General features: G+C 44.9%; 1 long non-coding RNA gene across 1 annotated transcript; it reads left to right on the plus strand.

The window, feature by feature from the left end:
* The first annotated feature begins 165 nt into the window (after positions 1-165).
* On the plus strand, positions 166-27,953 carry LOC142870046 (uncharacterized). The gene is made up of 3 exons (XR_012918573.1): positions 166-352; positions 4,849-4,986; positions 27,837-27,953. It is a non-coding gene; the product is annotated as an uncharacterized LOC142870046 (long non-coding RNA).

The following is a 27,953-nucleotide window of genomic DNA, read 5'->3' on the forward strand; positions in this document are numbered from 1 at the left end:
TCTGTGCCTAACTTCATAATTCTGCACTTATTCTTTTGGGTAAAAATATAGATAAAATATTTGAAAGTGGCTTCTTCCTTTTATTGATATCAAAACATTGCCTGTGATTCAAAATATATTGCCTAAGATTCAAACTATTTATATCCTTTTATGGTCTAGGGACAAATAACGAGGAGACTTTGGTAATGGGGCCAGGAACCTGATTCTCTGGGTATGACTGTATGCTTCTCTCGTGCCCATTGGCCACCCTCATTCATATAGTCAACGTTGCACACGTGACTCCTGGTCATAAAGCAGAAAAGGCAAGAGGATGCAAACAGTGCAGTGCAATCCATCCCACACAATCAATCAGGTACAGGTCTGCATGTTTGCATGCTACTTATTTGTTTTCCAGAATGCATTCAGTAAATGCCAACTGTGTGCTAGGCCTGTGGTCACCTGGCAAGTGGAATGTAGAGTGACTACATCCACTTCTCTGGATTTTACTTATTTATTTTTAAAATGTAAATGGAAGGGAACAAGATCTTTGCCCTCCAGTCATAAGCTGTGAGGATGTGAGCCCAGAAGCCGCCGGCAGCTTCTTTACCAGGGGAAAGCTGGTCTGAGAGAATACAGCCGGCAGACTGACAGGTGCATCTTCTTTCACCTGGATACCACGAGGGCTTCCTGACTTGTCTCCTTGTTTCCATGCTTGCTTGACAGTCTATTTTCAACACAGGAACAGGACTGATTTTGGGTTTTTTTTTGAGACAGGGTCTCGGACTGTGCCCGCGCTAGACTGCAGTAGCGTCACTGTAGCTCACTGCAACCTCACACTCCTGGGCTCAAGCGATCCTCCTGTCTCAGCCTCCAAGTAGCTGGGACTACAAATGTGTGCCACCATGGCCAGCTAGTTTTTCTATTTTTTTGTAGAGGTGGGGGTCTCACTCTTGCTCAGGCTCATGGGCCCCACGTGGCATGGCCCCGTCTGCCTCTCTGCAGTCTTCCACCATTGTGCTCTATTCTCCCCTCGCTCGCTCTGACCCTGCCATTCCTGCAGAAAGTCTGGAAGCCTCCTGCTTTAGGACCTTTGCCTTGGCTGTTCCCTATACCCAGGATACTCTTCCTCCAGATAGTTTTAAGACTAATGCTCTTTACTCCTTCAAATTATGCTCAAATCTCACTTTCTCATTGAGGCTTGGTTTAATTGGTTAGTCAAATAGAACTGCCTGCCTTGCCCAGGTGTTCTTCATCTTATCCACATATAGCCATCATCAGGGTCTTGACAAGGTCCTGTCTTTTATTAAGGTATACCCTAAACACATCTATAGCACGACCTTGTTCCATCAGTCTAATCAGTCTAGCAAAAAAGACAATAAGGCTAACTGGGCCTTGGGCTGGGCTACATAAGCTTTAAGACTCCTTCCTGCGGTGAGAATTAACCATTCTACTCTGTCCTGTACAATTCTTAATTTCACTCAAACTCATTGGCTATATTCCTCCAAACCCTATAAATCTGTGAGGCAGAAATAATAATAATAGCCATTTATATATTGGCAGTAATAGCTATTATTATTTTATTATAAAATAGTTAATATCAGTATAATGTATTCTATGTGCCAGGCATTATTTTAAGTACACGATATATACTTATTTGTGTATATGATTTATGTATATTCACTCAATCCTCACAACAGCTTTATGAAGTTGGTGCTATTAATACCCATTTATTAGTTGAGGAAACTGAGTCACTGACATATTAAGTAAACTGCCCAAGGTCTCAAAGCTAGTAAGTGATGGAGCCACAATTTAAATTCAGGCATTATGATTCCAGAGTCCATGATATTTCAATTTTTAGATGACAGAAAATTGCTTGCGCCAGAAATAGAATTTATTCCTTCCGGTAACTGACCAGTCCCCGAGTAGATCATGTTTAGACCTGGCTCTGTCCAAGTGCTCCAGCCAGGATTTTGTGTTCCTCCTCCTCACCTCAGCTTCATGCTCAGGCAGCCTGTCTTCATGTGAGAGAGAGTCTTCTTCTAATAAATCTCAGGACCGAGTCGCAGTGATGCCAAGTGGACTCATTACTGAACAGTTCACCGTGCTGCCAGGAGAGAGTGTGCTGACTGGCCAATCGAGGTCACGTGACAGCTAAGGGTTGGGGGTGATGTTGAGTTTGCAACACTAGACCTACATAGGCCAGGAGTGGGTGAGGAGCTGTTCCACCAAAGATTAATGGGGTGCTGTTTCAAGCAGGGGGATGGATACTGGGCAAGGAAAAATATTGGATGGCCACTGTAGGTGGGTAGTATGTTTTGCTTGTTTTTTGTTCTTGTTGTTTTTGCAAATAAGGAACCCAAGTTTCATCAAGGCTAAGTAATTTACCCAAGGTCATAGACCTAAAGAGTGACAGGGACAGGATCTGAATCCCAAAGCTTGTGCCATGCTGCCATAAAAAGACATACTAGAAATGACTGGAATGGCAGATGGCAGGCTAGTATTTTGGGTCAGGAGACTGCCTGGTGCTATCTATTCACACCGTCACCTCCTCTTCCCGTCTTTGAGGTCAACCCTGAGTTGGCTCCAACTCTGCGACCTGTAGGATTGGTCTTACAGAAGAAAGGATCTGGGAGATGTTTGGGAGGAAGAGGAGAGGAGCTTCCTTCAATGGCAAACTCAGAGGCCTTCAGAGGAGCCTGGCTTCTGTGGTCTAATTGGACTAATTTTAGGCTGTTAATTAGCCTCTGGCAATTACTTTTCATTCCAGAAGTTCCCCAGTTTTATTTACACAGAACGATTTAGCCTTTCCACAGACAGAGTCATTTCCTTATTTTTGGGTCTGTTTTAAAAAACCACCAGCCCCCCCCAGGCCCCCCACAAAGCTGAGGCAGAACCCAGGCTGAGTGTCTTCACCCTTGGAGACAAGGAAGGTCTGGGGGTAGAAGACACGCAGGCAACAACCTGAAGTGGTGTAGGCCAGTGCTCACTTGCTCTTTCTTTCCCTCTTTCCTTCTCTTCCTTTCCATCTTCTTTCCCTTTCTTTCTGTTTAAAAACTCTCCATTCTTAATTTACTGGGCTTATAGTCATTAACAGTTACTGAGCATCTACTAAAAATAAAAAATTTTGTGAAGAGTTTAAAGAAGAGAGGATATGTTCTCAGTAGGATGTCTATCATTTACTTTCCAGAAGTTCAGCCTCGACGGAGAATATTACGTTTGCACTGTCTGGTTGAAGCTCCAACTCCAAGGGCAGTGGCTCCTGCCAAGGACACGTGGTCAGGGCATGCCCAGCTCCATTCTAATCAGGAAGTCCAGGCAGCTTTTATAAGCACTAATGATATCCATACCTTGATCAATACCTTATGCTTTGCTTAGCGTAGTGAATGTCAGAAAGGAGTTTCCTTAGTCAAAGTTGTAGCGAGTAGCCGGCATAATGAATGTGGGCTCTCAATTTGATGAAGTTGAGGATATTTGAAATGTGTAGATGGGCTAAGATATTTCAGAGCCGCGTGCATAAACAGGGTAGAAGGATCCAGGAAGGTCTGTAGCCTGCACCCTTAGGGAAATCATCAGAGACTTGATCCTAAATGGTCCTAAATCTGGCCATTGGTTAGGAGGATGTCTGGTTGCCTAATGTCACCTTTAAGGGTAACAGATTCTTGTTTCTGGAATGTTGTTATGTCTGTCCCAGAAAAACCTCTCATATAAGGTGGTGGTCAAAGCATTTCAAAGGATGGAGAGCTTAGACTTCATGGGACTTCCAGGACAGATTTTATAAACTGTCTGTGTTTGCTGGTTAATAAGTTGTTTTTTGGTAAATGTTTATATATGTAGCAGAATTTGGTTTGAGATTTCCCATCAGTGTAATGCAGCTAAACCTCACCCACCTCTACCTTCTTCGATGGCAGCCATTTCCAGCAAAAAAAAAAAAACCAATGTTGTATATACTCAAGTTGGCTTAAGTCAGTTTGTGATAACTTCCTTCCCTCGGAGATTTTTCATTTTAGCTAGAAAGATTAACACTTGGGGAAAAACCACACCTTGAAGGATACCCATACTGCATACAGTGAACAAGCAAGAAAAGGACTACTTCAGAAAGGGCAGAAAATGATTAGGCGGGCTTTTTCCTTTATTTTTGTCAGCTTTATTGAGATATAATGTATATAACATAAAATTCATCAATATCAAGTGCACAGTGTGATGAGCTTCAACAAACACATACATTTGTGAACCACCATCACAATCAAGATGTGGAACATGTTCAACATTTCTTCCTTCCCAGTTTTAGTCAATCTTCTCCCCCTACCTCTTGGCCTATGATGACCACTGATCTGGTTTGATCACCCTAGTTTTGCCTTTCAGAAAGAATTTCATGGCGAGGCATGGTGGCTCATGGCTGCAGTCCCAGCTACTTGTGGAGGCTGAGGTGGGAGGATTACTTGAGCCTATGAGTTTGAGATTAGCCTGAGCAACATAGTAAGACTCTTCTCTAAAAATAAATAAGTAAATACAAATAAAATAAAAAAGAATTTCATATAAATGGATCATACAGTTTGTAGCCAGGAGTTTGAGACAAGTCTGGGCAACAGACCAAGATACCATCTCTACAAAAAATAAAAAAATTAGCTGGGCATGGTGGCGCATACCTGTAGTCCCAGGTACTTAGGAGGCTGAGGTAGGAGAATCACTTGAGCTCAGGAATTTGAGGCTACAGTGAGCTGCGATGATGCCACTGAGCTCCAGCCTGGGTGACAGGGCTCAAAATAAATAAATAAATAAATAGTGAACTAAAGTGACATGTACCTTTTCTGAGCAGAAGTTTTAAGAGCCATCATGTGTCCTCCACTTCTCTTCTTCTTCTGCTACTAGATGGCCACGTCCCAGATAGAAGTTGGTGCTTCAGTCTGAGTTGTGGAATGAAAACGACCTCCTGCAGAACTGAGGCCAGCCTGCAATGGACAGATCATGCAAGTGAGAAATACACCATTACTAAAGTGACTTGTTACTGTGAGTGAGACTTGGGACCATTTCTTAGACTAACACCAGCTGACTGATACATCCCTGAAACTCTCATTTCAACTGATTTCTCAGCTCACTGTGCTTGGTTCAGCAGCAAGATTGCGGCTCCTCGGCCAGGTTTACCGTAATTTAGCCCTGCTCTAATTATGCAAGGAAGGCAGGCAGGTGGGAAATGAGTGTTGGATGTCTGTTGTCTGACAGATATTTTATAATGTCTTTTCTGAGTTCTACAACACTGTTGTGGGTAGGAACTATCATTATTTTGCGGAAGGGAATACTGACCTTTAACTGGGCAGGTGGCTTGTCTGTGGTCATACAGTTGGTAAGTGGAGGAGCGGAGAAGCTGAGTTAGGGCTGTCTGGTTCTAAAAACTCTGTGTGGCTGTGCCTAGTCCATCCCAGCTGCCCACTAATGCTCATCTTTAATTGGGAGATTCATAGTTGTTGAAACCCAGTTCACTGGATATTCTTGAATATGGCTTCTCCAATAATAATTACCTAAATAGTATTTGACTGATCTTGTGATTATTTATTATTTCATATGCCCTCAAACCCTCTTTTTTCTGGGTGGTGTCCCTTGTCCGTGGCATCCCCCTCACCCCCCCACTCCTTCATATGGATGGTTCCTTTAAGAGCAGCCACCTTCTTCCGTGGCCTTGCCACCCTGGTCTCAGATGGGCACCTAATGGTTTGGACCAATGACCTGCTTCATGGCACTTTTAGACTAAAATGGAGCCAGTCGGGCCAATCTTTTTTTAGTGGTTGAAGCTATATTCTGTATAATTTGTGGAGTTTTTTTCTGCCTTGTGGGCCATCATGGACATTTATCATATGTAGCTGCCCAAATCTTGTAAATATTTCTACAGTTTGACAGTGACAATTTTATAAATCTTGTTACCTCATGGTAGGTTCCAAAAACCAGAAAGAAACCAACCAATCTACCAGCTGCCAGCACAGGTGGAAAAGTATGGCCTAGGTCCTCTCAACCAGATAATCCTGTGTGGGACTTTGGTTTGGAAGTATGTGAGAAAGTAGTTTGGAGGGGTGGCTCTGGAGCTGGTGACAGTTCCCTTAATGGGTCTGTTCTTTCACAGGGTTCTGGGAGTTCTAGAAAGTTCAGCCTACTTGTCTACCCTCTCACTGATTCTGGGAGCCCATCAGAATGGACGTGGTCATGAAAAGCCAGGAGGACTGGGCAGGTGCACACCAGCGAAATGTCAGTCTGAGGACAACTAACATCTTTCCAAAAATCCCTTTCTCCTTAAGCCACATAGATGTTGCCTATAGCCAAGCCTCTTATGAGAGGCAAGCACAAATTCAGTTCACAAAGAGTAACAGGGAAAGGTGCAGAGCCCGTCCCAGGGGCTAGCATTCTGGCTGCCACCATTTGCCAGACCTGCTGAATCTCTGCTCATCCACAGCATGATTGTGCTGCAGGATTTCCCCGCGCCCTTCCCAAATCCACCTTTTGGCTCAAATCCATTGAATTGTTTCTGATCGTTGCCACTCGTTTTCAGTGAAACAACTGAGATCTTTGCTGACATCTCAGTAGCTGCCCCTTGGTAAATAAGAACAAACAGCAGAAATGTAGTTAGATTCCAAAGAGTTCCAAAGAGGCATGGAGAAAGAACTCCAATTCCACATGGTCTTTGGGAAAAGTAGAGTGTCCCTGTGTTATTCTAAAATGATATTTTTGGATATATGTGTCCCTTTCCTATCGTGGAAAGGGCAACCTGGTGGCCTGTTTCACCCCATTCTCATCCTTCTTTCCCATTGATGGGGGACCCTGCTACTGTCAACAGGGAACAGAGCAATAGGAAATAGGTGGAAGTGGAAAGATAAGAGATTTTGTTCAGCTCCGATGGCAAATTTTATGACATGGTGGCTCAGAGGAAAAAGGCCATGTAATTCAGTCCCCATGAGAACTTAAAAAACTCACTTGAGGGGTGAGAAATTACTTAATGGGTACAATGTACACTATTTGAGTGATGGTTACATTAAAAGCCCAGAGCTCACCACTGCACAATATTATCTATATATAACAAAGTTGCGCTTGTACCCCTTAAATGTATTTAAAACAACCAAAAACAACTCACCATGCATGAGAGATACTCTCCCCTTTCTTTCTTTAAAAAGATACAATAATAATAAATGAAATAAGAAAATGGGCTGGGCAAGGTGGTTCACGCCTGTAATCCTAGCACTCTGGGAGGCTGAAGTGGGAGGATCGCCTGAGGTCAGGACTTCAAAATCTGCCTGAACAAGACAGAGACCCCATCTCTAGTAAAAATAGAAAAATTAACTGGGTGTGCTCCTGTAGTCCCAGCTCCTTGTGTGGCTGAGGCAGGAGTATCACATGAGCCCAGGAGTTTGAGGTTGCTGTGAGCTATGATGGTGCCACTACATTCTACCCAGGGTGACAGAGTGAGACTCTGTCTCAGAAAAAAGAAAGAGAGAGAGAGAGAGAGAGAGAGAGAGAGAGAGAGAGAGAGAGAGAGGAAGAAAGAAAGAAGGAAAGAAAAGAAAGAAAGAAAGAAAGAAAGAAAGAAAGAAAGAAAGAAAGAAAGAAAGAAAGAAAGAAAGAAAGAAAGAAAGAAAGAGAGAGAAAAATGAAACAGTGGGAGTTCAAAAACTGCTGGTAAAAGATGATTGATTTAATAAAGGAGCAGTGGGCACCAGGCAGACTCTTTGAAATGTCTTAGAGGCGGACCCTGAAGGAAGCACTTGAGTGCAAGTCAATTATTTGGGAAATGATTCCAGGAAGCATCTATAGGAGAGTGAGGAAGTGAGATGGAGAGGGAAGGCAGCCAACAAAGGGCGCTTCATAAGCAAGTCACCAGAACGTGTAACTGGAGCTTAATCTCACTTGGGAATTTTGGAGGGCATTGTGGAGAACACTCCTCCCACCCACAAGGTGAGATATCCAAGAGGAGAGCTACCGAGAGGTGAGGGAGCTGGGTGTTTATACCCCGACTTCTGTCAGTCTTTGGTTGGGCGCTGCTGCCATTGGTAGTGGAGGGCGTTAATTACCCCGCAGAGCGGGCCTCGGAGACAGAGGAAGCCCTCAGGCAAAGAGAGGCAGCTGGCAGTTGGCAGTTGGGCAGCTGTCCCGAAATGGTGAGGCAGCGGGCAACGGGGGTGGCATGGGCGGCTTGTGCTGGATCTCACTTATTATGGCTGTCCCTGAGTGCACACCTGTGTGAGGCACCACTTCCATAATAAAAGTGTCACATGGCAGTGGACATGGTTGTACTAACGGAGATTCAAATTGATTCCGGGTTTAGGATAAATGGGAAAATTTTAAAACATGAATTCTTTGTATAATCACTGCTCAGAAGCCCATTTCTTCTGTTTGACTGTGAGCTTTATGAGGGCAGAGGCCACGTCTTTATTTCCTCCCTATTTTATCCCTGGGGGCCAGCATGGTGCCTGGCACAGGGGACAAATGAAATAATTTTTATTGAATAAATTGGGCATAAATAGTCAATGTGGGGTATTCCTATGTGTGTAATATTTGGAAAAATCTGAATTTGTACAAAAAAAAACTCCAAAGACTTATCTTTATAGCTCCAAAATGTCATTGTTAGCTTGAGAATATATTACTGTGTGACAAGCAAGTTGATTTGCTCATAAAATTATTAATTGGTATATTTAGAGGTCTAAAGACCTTGTAAAATATTGGAGGAGTTTTTTCCTTCTTAACTCAAACAAGTCTAAGGAGGGAGAAAGAAAAAGCCGATTTTTCAGCTGTTTGTTTTCTTTTTCCTTCCAACACTCTGAGGTTTCTACGTGCTGTTAGAAGAGGGCCAAGAATCCCTGGCTTGGATTTGGTCTTTCCTTGGGGGCAGAAGTTCCCCCCCCCAGGCCTCTGGGGTCTTTCCAGTCTGCAGTCTTCAAACATGGGCTGCCCAACCTAGAAATGATCTTTTTTGATGACTAACTCCAGGCATATAGTCTTTCATGGAGGGGTATCTTTTTTGTGTGTGTGAAAGAAAGGCTGCACAGTTTCCATTTGCAGGAGAGGAGTACATTTTCAGAAGCTTCTATGGAAGAAGGGTGACCTTTGCCCTAACATGGAGAGTCTTCAATCTGGAATTTTATGGTGAACCTCATTTTCTTTTTCTTTCTTTCTTTCTTTCTTTCTTTCTTTCTTTCTTTCTTTCTTTCTTTCTTTCTTTCTTTCTTTCTTTTCTTTCTTTCTTCTGTCTGGAGCTAGTTTCCTCTGTTCCTTAGTTAAACATTTTTATTGGATGGATTTTACAATAGGGAGGGACAAATACTTTTTTGTTGAAAGAACATCCCCGGCTAATGGAATCCAGTTGGGCTAAGGGAAGAATATTTGGGGATTCAATTTCCTCAAACTGAACCAACACTTTACTACTCCTGTCTCACATACTTTGAAATGTGGCATGTTCGTGGAGGATGGAGCCACAGAGAGAGCTGAGATAATGATTCAGCGAGGAATTCTAAGCATGAAAAAGTTGGAACTAATATTACAATAGTCAACTCTAAATGCCCATACTCCATCAACAAAAGACAACAGTGTGTTAAGTAAACCCTTCCCTTCTATCTGGATGCTGCGAAGACACCCCCTCCTTGTCCATTGGGAACAATGGTTGGAATGGTTATGTAGTAAATGGGGCTGAGGAGAAGGGTTTGAAATGAACAAAAATGTTTCATGTGGTAGATCAGAAGCTGACCAATAAAATATTGCAACATTTATCCCCACCAACCCTATGGTTATGGTTGCAACCGTAGATAATTATGTCTCATTTTCATTTCATTTATTTTTAAAGAGCTCAGAGATTTCCCTTTCAGCTAAAAACAGTGCAGGGCATTTCACTGATGACTGGGGTAGCGCCAGGGGAGGTACGGTAATGGGGTTGCCTTGTTATAGGCAAGCAGGATGTATGCTTTGGTCTGTAACTGCTGAGCATAGAACTGACCCTCATTCAGGAACAAATACTAAGGATTTTATCTAAGAAACCCAATGCTATGTACCCTTTAGTTATTTATATAGAAACGCAACAATTCATATAAGCCTGAACATGTAAATAAAAATTAAAATCCAGCCCAAACAGAGAAAGAGTATCCTCTCCTCACAGCTCGTTGCAGCCTCAAACTCCTGAGCTCGAGTGATCCTCCTGCTTCAGCCTCTCTGGTAGCTAGGCCACCACAACAGGCTAACCTTTGTGTGTGTGTGTGTCCTTCTATGTTGCCCAGGCTGATCTTGAACTCCTGGCCACAAGCGATCCTCCCATCTTGGCCTCCCAAAGTGTTGGGATTACTTCCCCCATGGTATTATTACTCTCAATAATTCAGCATATTTTAAATCTAATTTTATGTACCAGGGTATAAATGTTCTCATTAAGGAGCTGTGGGACAACCTGACTTTAAAAGGAAAATAATGGAAACAGGGAAAGGAAAAATTACACTAGTTGGGCAGAAACAATATCTATTCTTCCATTGTTATGTAGAAACAGAATTTATGAGGCTGCCCAGCTAACACTAGTGAAAGGTCAATCTGCCTTGTAGCTAGGACTAAGCTCTGGCCAATGGAACGGGCAGAAGTGATGTGTGCAACTTCCAGGTCATGACTTTAAAGGGAGAGAGTTTCTGCTGAACTTCCCTTATTTTCTGTCCTACTGCTAGTGACAGAAGCATGGACATCATCACCAGACATCCTAGACCATGTGGATAAGGACTGTGCCTATGGATGGCAGGTCAACAAAATAGGAAGAGCCTGGGTTGCAAACCTGGGTGCCACTGTGTCAGCCCTGGATTGTTTATACTACGCCTGTTATGTTCAACGAAAATGACATTCTACCTTGTTTAAACCACGACAGTTTTGCATCTCTTTTGGAGCAGCCAGGCCTGTGTCTTACACTGGAGAATTTCATTAAAGAAACCTCCTTGCCAAGGTGGTGAGCTACAGAAATTTTGCTTTGCTTACCTAGACAGATCAAGTCCACTGTGCATTTTTCAAGAGCTGCTTCAGTTGTGTGAGGATGCTCTTATCAGTACTTTGGGGGCTAAACTGACCTCTGACCTTAGGAAGTTAAGCTGTCTCTGTGGGAGGCAGTGGTGCTAGATGACAGTAGGATAATAGCCACTGGAAGGACAGACAAGAGGGCTCCCAGGCCAAAAGGACTTGACTGTACCCTGATCAAATGAACTGATGCATCTGAAGAAAGTGGCCTTCCAAGCAAGATTGGTCAGAGATAAAAGAGGAGAAATGGTGGTGGTGTCATCCTTGCTTTGTACAGGGGAGAAGAATTTCACTAAGCTCCCGTAGAGTTTTTCTGGCCTCAACAGCACTGTAGGAACGGATGGGAAGGGGATTGCCAGTCTCCTTGGCAAGACAGCTCTGTGTGAGCAATCTGTGCTGGCCTCTTCTCTGGCTGGGACCATTAAACTTTTGATTCATTGAATCACCTTCGCTCTGATGTCCCGTTCACCAAGCCACCTTCTGCTGCAATTTGCTTTCACACGTGGACCTCCTACAACGAATGCTACAGTGAATGTGCTGAGCACAGAGGTTTGGAGCGTTTCTGGTCTTTGTGATGTGGATGGCTCATGGCACATAAACAAAGTAGCTGTAGGTCAGGACTCGACTTCCCAGGTAGCTGGCATAGGGAGTGAACAATGCAGATCCTGCCAACGCAGGTGATTTGGGCACAGGTGGAGTTATGTTTCTCTTTGTAACTTAGTACATTTGCATTCTGGTGTCTGGCTCGGGCTTAGGTGTACTTCAGTAGTGAGACCATCTTCCAGTCCTGATAACTCCTCAGTGAGTCTCTGGGACCACTTAATACATGAAAAGTCTACCACATGGTCCTGCCCCTGTCTACCAGGAGTCCCTTGGATCAATGGCTGGAAGCTGGAAGCTTTTTATTTTTAATGACTGAGAAACATGGGATGGGCAAGTTCACCCCATGCCTGTTCCCTGAGTTACATTAAACTCGAGGATATTGGCTCTTACTCCATGCATTTTTCCCTTTCCACTCAGAACAGTATATTATAGTGTAAGAATGCTTTCTATTTGGGGGGAAGTCTTGAATTCTAAGTGGTGTTGAGAAAGGTCAACCTTTGCAAAGGAACATATTCCTTGTGCCATGCTTGACCTCGATGGGGTCACAGCCAGATGTGAGGAGGCTGTATTTGTAAGCCTCGGGGACCCACTTCCACTCTGGCCTGTTCTCTCTCTGCTGAGAGCCAGGAAGACGGCTAGATTTGGCAAAGAATAACATTTTGACTCTCTATGAGCGTATGCTAAAGCATTCCATCTTTTGTCTATGTGGGTTCCTTTTACATTGAGATAAAAATCTTAGCATTTGCCTTTGATTTTTTACCCTCATTTGCAATTTAAATATTATTTGTGATTCGTTTTTTTTTTTACAACAATTTTCATTTTCTAGTCTAAAGTAAATATGGTGAATTTTATTTTGGAGGATAGAAAGCTGTATATTTTTAGCTTGAAATATAGTAGAACGCTGAGTTGGGAAATAGTTGGGTTCAATGAAAAAACCAAGAGTTTTGGCTGCATTCATAATATAGTATTTTATCTTTCTGAGCCTTGATTTCTTCATCTGTTCAAAGGGAATGTTTGCAGGATTGTTGGGAAAATTAAATACTGTTTGTAAAGCACCAGCCAGGGCTTGGGACATCAACAGCGCATGACCTTCATCTCTCTGTAGGGCGCGGGTGCCCCAGAGCAACGCGAGACTCAACCTCAGATGCCTGAGGATGCCTCCAATTCTGGAAGAGCCCCACTAGAAGGGGGTCTGCAGCCGCTGCCTTTCTAGGCTGGGTTTTAGGGGTTGCTGGTGGCAGGAATGGGGTTGGGGAGGGGGAGGCAGCGTTTGTGTGTGTGTGTGTGTGTGTGTGTGTCTGTGTGTCTGTGTGTGTGTGACTGTCTGATTTTAGGGATTTCAAGAGACAAGCTGTTTCTTAGCTGGATCTTAAACAACATCCCTGCGATATCAGAGACTTGGGTTCTGGGATGAGAAGTCAGCACAGCACCTGGTGCCTTTACCCGAGAGGGAATGGGATCAATTGTCAAGAAGTCACAGCTGTTTACAGGGAGGCAGGGGGCTGACTACTTGTGCCAATAGTGGGAGAGGCTCTGGGAAGGTCCCTATGTCCCTAAATGTCCCTAAATGCTACTTCTTCCATGTACTAATCTGAAACACCTTAAACACCACAAGGTATTTTTTTCTCTCTCTCTGAGAACCTTGTTTCTTTCTGTCTTTTTGTATTCCCTTTACACATCCAGCTAGTTCTCCCTGAAACGGGACTGTGTCAGTTTGGGAAGATCCGGCCAACTCGCTTATGACCTTACTTAAGTCATTTCATCTCTCTAAACCTCTTAAAAGTAGGTATTCATCTAATGAATCTCCTGCATCACCAACCAGATCCACACTTCTGAATGCCAAAGACTGTTACCAATGGGGTGTTGGTTTCAGGAGCAGGCGGGCTCAGCATTCCTAGGGTGCTGCGGGTGGTGTGAGGGCTGAAGACAGACTGGAGTCACTTCTCAGGCTGCGGGTGGTGTGAGGGCTGAAGACAGACTGGAGTCACTTCTCAGGCTGCGGGTGGTGTGAGGGCTGAAGACAGACTGGAGTCACTTCTCAGGCAGCCCCAGGCCCACTGGGCGTCACCTTTAAGAGAAAGTCGCAAAGAGCGATTCCCACAGTTTGAGAAAGTGTCCTGTTGGTTTCAGACTGGAGCTGACGAAAGCAAAGCCATCCTCCCTGGCATGGCCCGAGGAGTCCTGTCAAGCTGTGGGACCCGAGGGATGAGAGAAGTGATAAACAGGATTTTATGTCTCTGCTAGTTTAGACATTGTGGGAATTGGAGTCAGGAGTTCCGGTTTTGAGGCCCAGGCATACTGGTGATGAGCTGGGTGAACTTGACATCTCCCGGCTTTCACTGCCTTCTTCTGTTAAGTGGAGCAAAGGGGAGACTGCATGCTAAGGGCTGAGTTGTGTCCCCCTCTCCCCGAACTCATGTAAAGCCCTAACCCCCAGTGTGATGGCATTTGGAGATGGGATATCATTAAGTTACACGAAGTCATCAGGGTGGGGCCCTCGTGATGGGATTAGTGCCCTTACCAGAAGAGACGCCAGAGAGCTTGCTCTAGCTCGTGTGTGCCCTCTCCCTTCCTGTGTGTTGTGTGAGGATACAATGAGAAGGTGGCCATCTGCAAGCCAGGACATGAGCCCTCACCAAATCTACCAGCCCCTTGATTTTAAACTTCCCAGACTCTAGAACTGTGGGAAATAAATGTCTGTGGTTTCAGCCACCCAGTCTTTGGTAACTTGTTAAGGCAGCTCAAGCAGACCAAGACACCAAGTTCACTCACTCACTCATTGACCAAATATCTTTTGAGCAGTGCTCACTGTATTCTGGGCTTTGTTCTCAGAAGTGAGGATACACTGATGAACCAAATGGACAAGGCTCTCTCGTCCCTACCATTCAGTGGGGGAAGACAGGAAGCTAACTAAGTAAATGAGGTAATTATGAATTGTGATAACCACCGTAGTACCGTGGGCATAATAGTAGGTGAAAGTTTGCAATCAGTGAATATTTGTGGCACCCTCACCCACGGCTGCTTCCGATCACTGTCTTTGCTATGTTGCCGTCTTCTTCATCTTGGTCCGGCTGCATGGAGCAGTGCACAGGCTGCCACAGAGACGGCGCTTGTTCGTTTCTGGGATGCTTCATTTCTGTCTGTGGCCCCATCACTAAATTCCCCGCTGTGTCTGGCTCCCCATCAGGTAGCTCGTCTCTCCAACACTCTTGGCAAGGGGATGCAGAACCTGTGTTCTGGGCTCTTCTTTGGGGTGATGGGCTGTTGTCATAGCAACCACCTCCTCAGTGGGGGTTTCTCCTTGGCTTTTCAGACTGTAGTCAATTCTTTCTCCTTGAATATGGGAGCTGATCCGACTCCCCTGTCTCTAATCTTCAAGCTGGAGAGACTCTTGACTTTGAAGGAAGTCTGGCTAACACAGGTTCAATCCTTTATAAGAAGACAAAAGCAAGAGCAAGTACAAAAGGCGCCTCCTTGCCAGGACAGTGGAGGTGCTAGCCAGAGCATGTCTGGGAAGCTCCCCTCGGCCTGCTGCCTCTCACTGGTCTCTCTAGACCTCTGGGAGGATTAGGCAGGGGGCTCTGGTGGGAGCTCTCCGTGTATTTTTGATAGTGTTAGTTTTCAAGTTTCTCTGCTGTTTGGCTCTTGATGCTAGATTCAAAGGCCAGATTTATAAGGTTAGGAGAATCAAAGACGGCCAGTGACTCACCCCCTTTCATGTTCCTCAGCCGTGGCCTGCTGGCAGTTTCTGAACCAACTTGTAACCACTTTCCTGGAGCCAGGGCAGGTAAAGGAAGGGAGTTTAGCAAACAGGGAAGGAGTGGGCGGCCTGCCTGAGCCTGAACCCGAGCCTGGGCCTGTGATGTGGTCAGGCCTACATGCCCTGCCAGCTCTGGGCAGACAGGCCAGGGCACACACTGCTCAGTGCCCAAGGGTGCCTGGGGGGCTCCTGGGTCCCTCGCAGGGTGGGGCTGGCTGGGCTGGCTGTTTCCAGCGCCACTGTGGGGTGTGCTCTGCAAAGTGGGGGCAGCCAGGGAGGGGAACGGCAGGGCGCGGGCAAGACTCCTGGAAATGTACGCTCGACACCCTGACCTCATGCTGCCAAGGATGGGCTTCTGTTCTGGTTTTCTAAAGGTCTTTAGGAGAAGAGAGTTATGTTCCCTTCCATAATCCTCCTTCTCTAATCTTCAAACAATAAGTCATGACCCATAAATGGGGCATAAAATCAATTTAGTGGATTATAAGCAATGTGGAAGAAGAAGGAGAAAAGAAAAGATAGTACTGCATGAATGTTAATGTTTTAGGAGCAATAATGGCATTGTGGTGTGTAAGAGAATTTCCTTATTCTTAGGATGATGTGTTGAGTATCATGAGGTTTGTAATTGACTTTTCAAATAGTTCAACCAAAAAGTATGCTTGTGTGTGGGTATATGTGTTTGCATGAAGCATGTATTGACAGAAAGATAAAATAATATAGCAAAAAGCTGACTGCTGGTAGGGCCTAGGTCAGTGGTTCTCAATGGGGGGTAATTTGACCCACCAGTAAACGATGGCCATTTCTGGAGCCATTTTGGGCTGTAATGACTGGTGTGTGTATGGGGTAATGATGGCGGTTGGTGGGTAAAGGCCAGGGATGCTGCTAAACGCCCTACCATGCACAGATGGCCCCACAACAGAGAATGATCCAGTCTGGAATGTCACAGAATGCCAATGGTGCAGAAGTTGAGAAACTCTGCTCTAGGTGAAGGGCGTTTTTGTATCATTCTTGCAATTTTTCTGAAGGTTTGAAAACTTTCAACAGTAAATAAATAAATGAAACGTATAGACTAATAAAGAATTGAAAGCCCCAGTGTATGTTATATGCCACTGTAGTAAAGATATTTGTTGTTTGGTAAAACTTGTTTTGCTTTGGTATACATCAATGTGTATGTTTGTGTACTGGATTGCAATATAAAAATATTTTTGGGGGGGATTGTGCTCAAAAAGTTTGAAAAACACTGCCTCATCCATATCCTTCTGTCTGCACTTGCTGTTGGAGAGAGAAAGAAGCCTGTCAAACTCAACCCACTTTCAACTCATCTACAGTGATCTTGTCTTGTATTAATATTTACAATGTGCCATGCACTGTGCTAAGCATCATCTTATTTAATCTTCATATGGATCCTTGTGAGGTGGGCATTACTCCTACCCACCTTGTACAGACAAACTGAGTTTTAGAGCGGTTAAACCCATGGCCCACAGGTACACAGCTAATAAAGGGCAGAACAGAGGCTTGGGTCTCTTAGACTCCAAAATCCAAGCTCCTAATTATGATGCCCTCTGCTCCTATCCTGCCAAAGCTTCCCCACTTCATGCTGCTTGCTCCCGCAGCGAGAGGAGCCTTGGTCTCTGGAAGGGTGGAATGAGCATGTCAGCAAGCGGCCACGCCCTTTGCCCTCTTCTCATCCCTCCTGCAGAGTCAGCAGATGTGAGCCTGAATGCAGTTTTGGGCCCTGAGAAAGATGCTGCTGCTCATGAACTGGAGAAAATCTGACCAGAAAATAATCTTTAGGGCTGAACGGCAAAAAGGCAACACGTGATCTTGAAAGTACTCCGCTCAAAGTCCACCTTGACCGAGTCAAACCTAAATGCAGATTTCCCCAAATCCCAGAGTGCTGTGTGTGAGGGCAGGAAAGGAGGTGCTCATTCCCCTTCTTCCACCTGGGCATTTTTTGGGGCATAAACGGAGCTTCAGAGACCGTCGCAGGGCCCCATCCCGTGGGATCGGTGCACAGCTGCCAGCGGGCCCAGAGTCATGGGGCTCTCAAGTCTGAGGACAAGACACGACCACGTCTGGTCTCCAGAGGGTGGCACTGACTTCCCTCAGGATGCTGTTTTGTTGAAAGGCCACCGCTGGCTTCTAGCCCTGCTTAGAGACTTCAGTCACCATTAACGGCCCGACTCTCACTTCCTACGTGTGATTGGTCACTCACTCCTGGCAATTCTAGAGAGTTGCTCTTTCTTTCCACATTGACCTCGGAAAGGTCTCTGCCCCGATGCTGGTCCCTATCACATGTCACTTAGAGTCTAGGTCCTAGACAACTGCAGTAGTCCTCTCTGTTCATTGCTCGTACAGAAGCCCCAGAGGTCTTTTAAAACCATCTATCTATCCTAGCACTCTGGGAGGCCGAGAAGGGAGGATCGCTCAAGGTCAGGAGTTCAAAACCAGCCTGAGCAAGAGCGAGAGCCTGTCTCTACTAAAAATAGAAAGAAATTAGCCGGACAACTAAAAATATATAGAAAAAATTAGCTAGGCATGGTGGCACATGCCTGTAGTCCCAGCTACTTGGGAGGCTGAGGCAGGAGGATCGTTTGAACCCAGGAGTTTGAGGTTGCTGTGAGCTAGGCTGATGCCACTGCACTCTAGCTCGGGCAACAGAGTGAGACTCTGTCTCAAAAAAACAAAAAACAAAAACATCTATGTTAACTCATCATCTCTCTCCTACTCAAAAATTCCCAATTCCCTTTTTGTTACTGAATAAAGTCCTCACTTTGTGATGTGGAATTCATTGTCTTTTATTATTTAAAAAAGTTTTGTTGTTGTTCTATTTAATTTCAATAGATTTAGAGGTACAAGTGGTTTTTGATTACATGGATAAATTGCATGGTGGTGATGTCTGGGCTTTTAGTGTGCCTGTCACCCGAACAGGGTACATTTTACCCAATAGGTAATTTTGCTTCCTTCACTCCCTTCCCACTCTCCTCTCTTCTGAGTCTCCAGTGTTCGCTGTACTGCCCTGTATGTCCCTGTGTACCAGATTCACTATCTTTAAAATCCAGTTCTCTTCTATTTTTCTACTCTCCTCTTCCCTTTCCCGCCATGTTGCCCTTCCATCAAGCTTGCAGTCCTCTGGTGTTTCATCCCGGCTGAGCCTGCACCTGGAGCTGCTCCAAAGTGGCAGCAGGGGAGTCCCACACGGCAGTGGCCCAGCCACCCCAGGATGGGGCCAGTTGCAATTCCAAAGAAAGAAGCACTAAATGCAAGGGTGTTCAGTTCAAAGCATCTATTAGGAGAAGGTACTAACAGAGGGCTGCAGTGTATCCTCAAGATGGACATCGAGAGAAAGGGGTGTTCTACCTAGCTATGTCAGGGTGTGGAGTGTATGTGCAGGTTTCAGGGATTTGGCTCAGGTCGGAGGCTATGTTTCTTTCAGTGTTTTAGGCAACAACCTGAACATCTTTATCAGTGCATGGGAATGTTCAAGGTCTAGCTTGGGTTCAAACCTGCGGAGGCAAACATGCAGCTGTCTGGGTCACAGAATGGTCAAGGGACTCTATTTCTCAGTCAGGACAGAGAGAAAAGGGGGAAACTGAGGCAACCTAGAACTGAATAAGTCATACTCTCCTTTGGGTCCATGCCTTTGCACTACCATCTTCTCTTTACTTAGAGTGCTCTTCCCCATCTTCTTGCCTGGCAAAGCCCTACTAAATGTCATAAAAGCTAAGATATGAACCATTGCAAGACACACCATTATTTTTGTACCAATAAAAAAATTAGCAGCAAAAAATGCTGCTAATTATATCATCTTTTTTTAATCACTTAGGATTTTTTTATGCTTACAAGAAAAATTCTGATTGGGTGCTGTGGCTCACACCTATAATCCAAGCACTTTGGGAGGCCAAGGCGGGAGGATTACTTGAGGCTAGGTGTTTGAGACCAGCCTAAGCAATATAGAGAGACCCGGTCTTTATGGATAGAAAAATTAGCTGGGCGTGGTTGCACCTGTCTGTTGTTTCAGCTACTTGGGAGGCTGAGGCAAAAGGATTGCTTGAGCCCAGGAGTTTGAGGTTGCTGTGAGCTAGACTGACGCCACGGCACTCACTCTAGCCTGGGTAACAAAGGGAGACTGTCTCAAAAAAAGAAGAAAAAAAAAAGAACTAGGGAGACCTGAACTTGGTCATCCACTCTGCTGATAGGCAGTTTCCCTGGTAAGATTTTCCTTGGAGAGGTCCTGGAAGTCCAGCTCATGGTCGATGTGGGTGAGGCTAACTTTTCACGGCTTGTGATCGGAGCCTATCTGCTCTGTCTTATGGACTCGGTCAGACACTAGGAGCTGGCAACACTCCTACCATTGTTTAGCATGTTTTCAAAATCAAGCTAAACAAGGCCCCTGCAGAAGATTTATCGCCTACAGTTCAATTTGAATGGAGAGCTCTGATCTTATTAATAGTTAACATATTCATTTAAAAGTTTTTATCTTCAGGTGTTTTGGGAGGCAAGTGGTTTGGTCTCCTTGGCGAGTTAATGTGCCTTCTCACTCAGCTCTTAGCTGGGTGGTGGCTCAGAGCACGTGCTTGTGCAAGCTGGACCCAGGGGACGCTGCCGTGTTCGTGCCGACGTGGAGATGTCGGGTCTCCACATGGCTGTGTGAACCCTCCGAGGAGAGAACGATGGGACGGAGGACCTGGGGCCAGGCCTGTGCAGGCCTCTTCTCTGTCACTGTCACCATAGGCTCTGGGGTGCAGCCTCCGCTGCGGTCATTCCAGATGAGATAAACAGGTCTTCTGAGAGCAGATGTTCTGTCTTTCGCTCCAGCTGAGAGCTCCCTCTCGGGGTAGGGGTTTTATTGGTGCGTGCAACTTGTGGTCAACCCAGAATGTCAGGGTTTTGCCCCAATAGGTATGTTGTTGTCATCCACCTCCACTCTGCCATGGCTCTCTTGGGAGGGTAGTAATGATTTTATTAATTTTACAACTTCCACTTTCACTCTTAAATCATCTGTAGCTGCAATACATGAGTTTCCACAGAACTCTTTGAACAAAAGTTGAGTCATTATATGATTTTGAGGGGATGGGGAAAAGCCTTGTAGTGGCATTTCCCCCCACATTATTTTTTATTGTGGTAGAATATACATAACACAAAATGTCCCATTTTAACCATTTTTAAAGTGACATTAAATATGTTCACATTATCATGCAACCATCACCACCATCCATTTCTTGAACTTTTCTAATCTTCCCAGAGTTTGTCTACACTTAAGAAAAATTTGAGTTATTCACATATCATGACATATACTCCTTTTCAAGTGTACAATTCAGTGATGTTTAGTTTATCCACAAGATTCTGCAATCACCACCACTATCTAATTGCAGAACATTTTTTATCTTTTATCATTTTGTGTGTGTGTGTATGTGTGTGTGTGTGTGTGTGTGTGTGTATGACACAGAGTATCTCTCTGTTGCCCAGGCTGGAGTGCAGTGGTGTCATCCTAGCTCACTACAGCCTCAAACTCCTGGGCTCAAACGATTCTCCTGCCTCAGCCTCCAGAGTAGCTGGGGCTAAGGCGAGCACCACCACACCCGGCTAATTTTTCTATTTTTTTGTAGAGACATAACAGGCTGGTTATATTCAGGCTGGTCTTGAACTCCTGACCTTAAGCAATCCTCCCACTTCAGCCTCCCAAAGTGCCAGGATTTCAGGCATGAGCCACTGTGCCTGGCCTTTTATCACTTTTAACTCCGATTTTCCAAAGAGTATCATCCTCTTTCCCAGCAGGTGCACTGGTGATGTAACATTTCTTAAAAGAGTGCTTCACCATTGCTCTGGAATTTTCTCCCAAGCCACTGAGACCCATCTGCAGGTTTGGATGCTGACACTTTTGTGACTGTGTGTAATGGTGTCAGGCAATGACGACTATGGCATGATTACCCACCTACCTGGCAGCAGTGATTGCATGACACATACTGATTTAGAGATGTTATAATGTGAAAAATGTGTGTCTTAGAATCGGTGAACTCAGTATTCATCTTTCCAGCTCCAGCTCTAAAGTTACTGAATCTCCCATGACTCACTCCTTTACTCAGTTCTCTGGGTAGCATCATTTATACTATCCTGGGCTCCATGTCGCTTTGGACAGAAACTCATTCATTACTCCCCGTAGTGTGTGGGCATCATCTATATTTGCTGATATGTTGTGTCTCTCCCCAGAACAGGAACCCCTACTTATCTCCCACTGTGCCTAGTATTGTGTAAGGAATAAAATAAGGACTTGATATTTATTGGCTGAGCAATGACAATAAGAGCCTACAAATTATAGCTAAGTGCGGGTGATATGCTAACACTTTTCTGGGTGTTAATCTCCTTTCAGCATAGTCTGCTGGTGAAATTAAAGAGCATTTCTTAGGTAATTTGGAGTCATCCAACTTAAAATGTAACCAAAGGAAGCTAACCTGAGAAGCTGAGAAAGCACAATATGCTAGGAAAACATGGAAAATAAAGAAGAATTGGGTTGTTAATGGCAGTGAAAACAGAGGGGATGTAGTTGTGCCTAGATCTAGGAAAGAGACAGGTGGCCAGAACTTCCTGGATTGCAAACCAAGGCCTAAGGGCTCATTGCTTGGCTGAGGCATGAGTTTCAGGGGCTTGGCAGGTTTAGGGGTGAATTTGACTAGGCCTATCCAGAGCCCTAGCACTCAGTCCGCCTGATAACCTCTGAATTATAGTTTAGGTCCCTTTACCACAATTGTTTAAGGCTTGCCTGTTGCAATTGGCAATGCTGTTCTTATGATAAACTGGCTTTCTTATTTTATGTCATAACCTTGACATGGGCTAGCAGGATTCAGCTCAATTACCCGATGGCTTCTGTATCAGTCCCTGCCAGTCATAGCTCCATCCAGGAGTCGGCTGCAGTCGCCTACTAAGGGCTCCATCCAGGCCAGGCTGGAATCCCGGAGCCCTGAGACGGCAGCATCTTAGCTCTCTTCCCACTAATGTGTGGATTTAGAAATTGTCTTCTTGTCATTCTCCAAGGTCTATATGAAAAAGAAAGGAAAAAAAAAGAAATTGTCTTCTTGGTCTGTGCTGAGTGTCCCAAAGGCTGTGGGTGTCTATCCTCATCAGGGACGGCCTCCCAGTGCACCTGGTCTGCTGGCCGGCCTTGTGCCTGGGGTTCTGCTTTCCTTCCTTCTGGGGACCTGTAACGGAGACCTCTCTCAACAACTCTGAGGGGCTCCCTGAACTCTGACTCATGCATCCATTTGGCCCACAGAGCCTGGGCCTCTGAGGTTAGGAAGCTCGGGTCCCTGTACTCCTCCAGAATGGAACCCTGGGGTAGAAATGCTGGCTGTCTTTTCCAGAGTTTGCTGTGCCCTTGAGATTTGGTCCTGTGACCTGGGGGACTCTCCCTTGGGTGGAGACAGATCTTTATCTGTCTGAGCTGAGGTTAATTCCTCAGCGCTTACCCCAATTATAGTCTATTTTCTCTTTCTCAGTGCTTTGTGGTCAGGACATTCTAGTTATGACAGAAAGATTGATAACTGAGTTTCTATACTGCAAAACTGAGTACCTAATCCTGGACTGAGAAGGACCATGCCAGTAGAGTTCTCTGAGAGGCCCATCTTGAAATAGGCTTCTTCGTTACGCAGCATGGTGACCTTCACAGGAACAGCGGCCATGTTATCTAGGCTTTCCGGGAGGCAGCATCTTCTCTGGTTCTGCCTCTGCCGCGTACTTCTGCAACCTCGCTAACTGGACCAGTAGCATTGGCATCCCCTGGGAACTTGTCAGAGATGCAGAGCCTTGGGCCCCGCCCCAGACCTCCTAAATCAAAATCTGCAGTTTACTACGAGGTCCAAGTAATTCAAATTCACCGAGGACTTTGAGAAGCGCATATCTAAAGTACCATGACTGCAGCACCAGCATTGGCTGCCATAGAGATGCTAAGGAGGCTTGGGCTTATTGAGCACCCACTGTGTGCCAGTGCTTTTTGGTACCAAGCCACAGCACCTGAGGATGGGATCCTTACTTTGCTTATAGCTCATTCATTCAACTCTAATTTAATGATCAATGTATGCTTAGCACTAGAAATACAAAGGAGAAAAAGACATGAGCCCTGATTACAGTGAGTTCAAAATCACTATGGAGCTGGGGCAGCACACCGCAGGTGCTCCAGGTGTGCTTCCAAAGTGGCCAATCCTGGTAGGTTGGCGTAGGATCTGTATCCAGGTGGCCGAGATGTGCAGCAGTGGGTGGTGTGGCGATTGCTATGTGGAACAACCCAGGTTGACGGTGGGGAACTCAGTGTGTATTACTGAGGTTAAGCAGGAAGAAGTACCACGTGGCAACTCAGCAACATGGACGGTTGAACTGAAACTGGCGGTAACATGAAGCAGAAACCAAACAAGCTGCATGTTTTTGCCAGCATGCTCTTCAGTAAGTTGGCATTTTTATTTTTTCTTAAGTTGTCATATTTTGCTTATCTGTTTATTTAAGTCCAGGGTTCTGAAAACTGTCCCGTGTACCAAGTCCAGACCATTGCTTGTTTTTGTAAATAAAGTTTTATTAGCACATAGCCATGTTCATTTATTTACCTATTATCTATGTTTGCTATCACACTGCAATGGCAGAGTTGAGCAGTTGCAAAAGAAACTGTCCACAAAGCTAAAAATATGTACTATCTGTGCCTTTATGGAAAAAGTTGGCTGACTCCTGATTTAGTCTTCTGCCTCAGCAAGAATAAAAAATTATTTTTGGCCAGGTGCGGTGGAGGAATTAGAATTAGAAGACTGGGACACTCTTAATTTTTCCTTAATATACTTTAATACTTTTAAAATTTTTAATAGATTCTATTACTTTTATATTAAAAAGAATATTTTGTTATATTAAACTATTTTTATTACATTAAAAATAAGTGACTATTTTTAATTACAAAAGCTATACAGTGTTTATTGTAAATATTTTGTAAAATACAGAGAAGCAAAAAGTAAATTAAAACCACCTATAATTACGCCAACTAGAAATTTTGATATTGTTACTGTTTTGGTGCATATTCTTCTAGTTTTTCATTTGAATGTATTGCTATTTTGGTATACATTCTTTTAGTCTTTTGTCTGAGTATATGTGAGTGCATGTGTGTGTGTATATATATTTAACATGCTCATTATCCTTTGTGAACTATTGTTAAAAATGTAATAATATATTGTGAACATTTTTCTACATTGTTAATTAGCTGTCTACTTAAAATCGTAAATGGTTGCATGGTATTTTATCCAATGGAGATGTATAATGATGTGCTTAACTGCTCCCCTGTGATTGGAAATTCACATTGCTTCCAGTTGTTTACTCTTATAACCAAGCTATGGTGAACAGTCTTGTAGATGAATCTTTGTGGATATCCATTATGACTTTTATGGAATGTTTGTGTTAGTTGAATCGCTGGGCTAAAGTGTTTGGAATCTTTTCAGGGTTTTTCCTTCCCTTCTTGGTTACTTGTTGATAAGGTTGTGCCGCTGGTAAATCCTCACTGGGGATGTCTGAGAATGCCTGCTTTCCAGAACCTTCAAGTAGGTATTATCAATTAACAACAACAGTACCTGGGACACCTTCACTGATGGTTTGTGTTTTCTTAATAAATAGGTCCCCTCTTCCTACTGACCATGCAAGCCTCACCTTCTCACCGGGATACTGAGCACCAGTCTTTCTTCCACATGTTCTGGGACCCTTTCAGTCCTCAACTACCAATACTTGGCATTACTAGCAACCAGCATCAACACCAGCCAATGGGGCCTTTAGCCACAGTGTGCGTGTATCCCGTTTTCCTGCCTCCTCCAAACACAAGTGTTGAGCAGTAAGGCTGGCGGGGTTACCTGGCAAAACTGGTCACACGCTTACTCCAGAAAAGTAAAAGCTTTACCATGACAGTAGATGACCTCTCTCCTTCCGTCCTTGGCCAGAATTATTTAATGAGTAGTGTGAACTTTCCACCTCCATTCCTGATCCCATGGAGTTCTGCTGAAATTGAAAATTCAATTAGGAATTTCTAACTGCCTGATCCTGGGACTTCCTTTTGGGTGTTATTCTCCTTCCCCTCTCTGCAGCTTTTGGTGTCTGACTTCTGCTTGGAAGGGGTCTTGTCCACAGCCCACGTTCAGCATCCTTTGCTAGCTCTTCTTTCCTTGAACTCCTTTTAAATAGTAATATTCCTATGATTCTGTCTTTAGTTATCTTTTTTTTTTCATGCTTGATGCCTATAAGCTCCTAAAGCTAGCATCTGTAGACAATTTACCTGTTCTGCTTTGGCTACCCCCAAACCAGCCTGTCCAAAAGACAGCTCATGGTCCCAGTGTGTCCTTATCCTGGAACCAGGTCTTCTTTCTGGGTTTCCTGTCTCTCTGAATGGCATCACTGTTGACCAATGGCTCAACTTAGAAACCTCGGAGGAATTTCTTTTTCTGCTTTCTGCCTTGCCTGTCACCATCTGACCCCACTGGTTTGCTATGGGAATGTCCATGTGTGAAGGCCATCTAGAATTAGAATTCAACCCTCCTCATCCTTGGCTTCAATTATTGCAGAGACCTCTATCCCATTTCCTGCTTCCTGTTTCTTCCAGATAGAATCTACCTTTCATGCTGCTGCCACAGCTATCTTCCTACCCTGCAAATGTGATTAATTCCTTTCTCCATTTAAAAAAACCTCAACTTCTTGGTGACTCCTCATAAATGGCCAAGGCTTCATAATCTGGCCACATCCTGCACCGCCTCCTGCCAAGCACGGAGCCTGCACTCCAGCCCTGACTCCTGGTGGGCCACCCTCTGGTCTCAGCTCACACGATGTCCTCTGTCCACAATGCCCTTCTGAACTCAGAGAAATCTTCTTCCTTCCCTGAACCTCTGAGACCTTCCATGAACCTCTGAGACCTTGCCTCTCCTCTCCCCAGCATTACTCACTTCCTGCTCCCTGGCCCTTGGTCACCTCGGTCAAGTCGCAGTTATCACACTGTTATTCCAGTAAATCACGTGCCTTCCCCACCTCCCCCTGCTAGACAATGAGTTCACTGTGGACAGGACCTTGCCGTCTCCAGCTCTGTATCTCCAGGGCTTAGCGCAGTGCCAGGCACAGAAGAGTCACTCTCTAAATGTTTGTTCGTCCAGTGAGCTCACCAAACTTGTTTGGTCACTGATATTTTAAAGTGCAGTTGTGAGACTCCTGGTTTTCCATTTTTGTGTGGCTATAGCTAAGATAACATCATTAGCGATGGTCAACTTCCATATTGACCTAAGTTTTTGTTGTCAGTCATCACACACGCATCTTCTCTAGAGGAGGGGAGAGAGGCGTTCTCCTTGAAGCTAGTGGCCTTTCGGTGGTTCCATTACGAATTCAGAAAGAGTGAGCCTCCTGGAAGGTATGTGCTTGTTTTTGTCTGCAGACAGGAAGTCAAAAGGCAAATGAAAATGCAGACGATCCTAGTTTGCAAACACAGTTAACCAAAAATTATTAGCAACTCTTACACCAAGTACCTTGGGATTTTAGCCCGTTCCCACTAATTTAGAGAAAGGCTCTCGAGCTGACGTGCCTGGTGTAACTGACGGGCCCTCAGCACATTAGTGGGCACTCCAGCAGCCTGTAGGCTTTGTGGGGAAGGGTCCTTACCTCTCCAAGTCTTAGTGTCCTTATCTGTAAATGGAAACAATGACCCTGTGTTATAGGGTTGCTGTAAGGGTTAAAGGACACAATGCCTTAGAGTCCTGCTTGGGGCCTGGCATGTAGTAACCACTCGACAAAACACAGCTGCTGAGAGGTGTAGCCCATTGCAGGTACAGAGAAGTAAGTGAGCCAGAAAGTTCCTGCTACAGGCAGGTTTAACCTTTGGCCAGTTCAGGAAATATTGCTGCTTTACCACAGTCCAAGAGATGGTTTAACTGAGGTTACCTGAAGTTGGCCACAAGGTGGTGAGTCAGGAACAGGGAATGCCCTCTTGCTTTACAATCCAGGGATCAGGGAGGTGGCTTTTAGTGGTTCATGGGCATCTTTCAGGACTTCTCTGAGCCCCCTGAAACTACATCAATGTTGAGTGAAAGGGCATTTTTCTGGGCAAAGAGTCCTTGGCTTTTATCAGCTTCTTAGAGGGGTCTGTGCCCTTAAAAATGTTAAGAACAAACTGGGCACAGTGGCTCACACTTGTAATCCTAGCACTCTGGGAGGCTGAGGTGGGATGATTGCTTGAGCTCAGGAGTTTGAGAACAACCTAAGCAAGAGTCTACCAAAACCAAAATAATTAGCCAAGCATGGTGACATGTGCCTGTCATCCCAGCTTCTTGGGACCATGAGGCAGGAGATTGCTTGAGCCCAGGAGCCTGAGGTTGCAGTGAACTATGATGCCAGGGACAACAGAGTGAAACCATGTGCCTCCCACCCCAAAGAGTTAAGAATCACTGGCCTGGAATCCTCCAAATTGAGATATTTGAATGTGTATTTCTTTTATATTTCATAGGGTGTGATGGAAACAGCGTGTTATGCTGAGAGCAGAAGTCTTTCTAGCCTGGATCCATGGCCAGCCTACAGTGTGGCTTCGGACATCTCGATGGGAAAATGAAAGCTCCTTAGTCAA

The sequence above is a fragment of the Microcebus murinus genome, chromosome 3, assembly GCF_040939455.1.
Source record: "Microcebus murinus isolate Inina chromosome 3, M.murinus_Inina_mat1.0, whole genome shotgun sequence".
Taxonomy (NCBI): Eukaryota; Metazoa; Chordata; class Mammalia; order Primates; family Cheirogaleidae; genus Microcebus; species Microcebus murinus.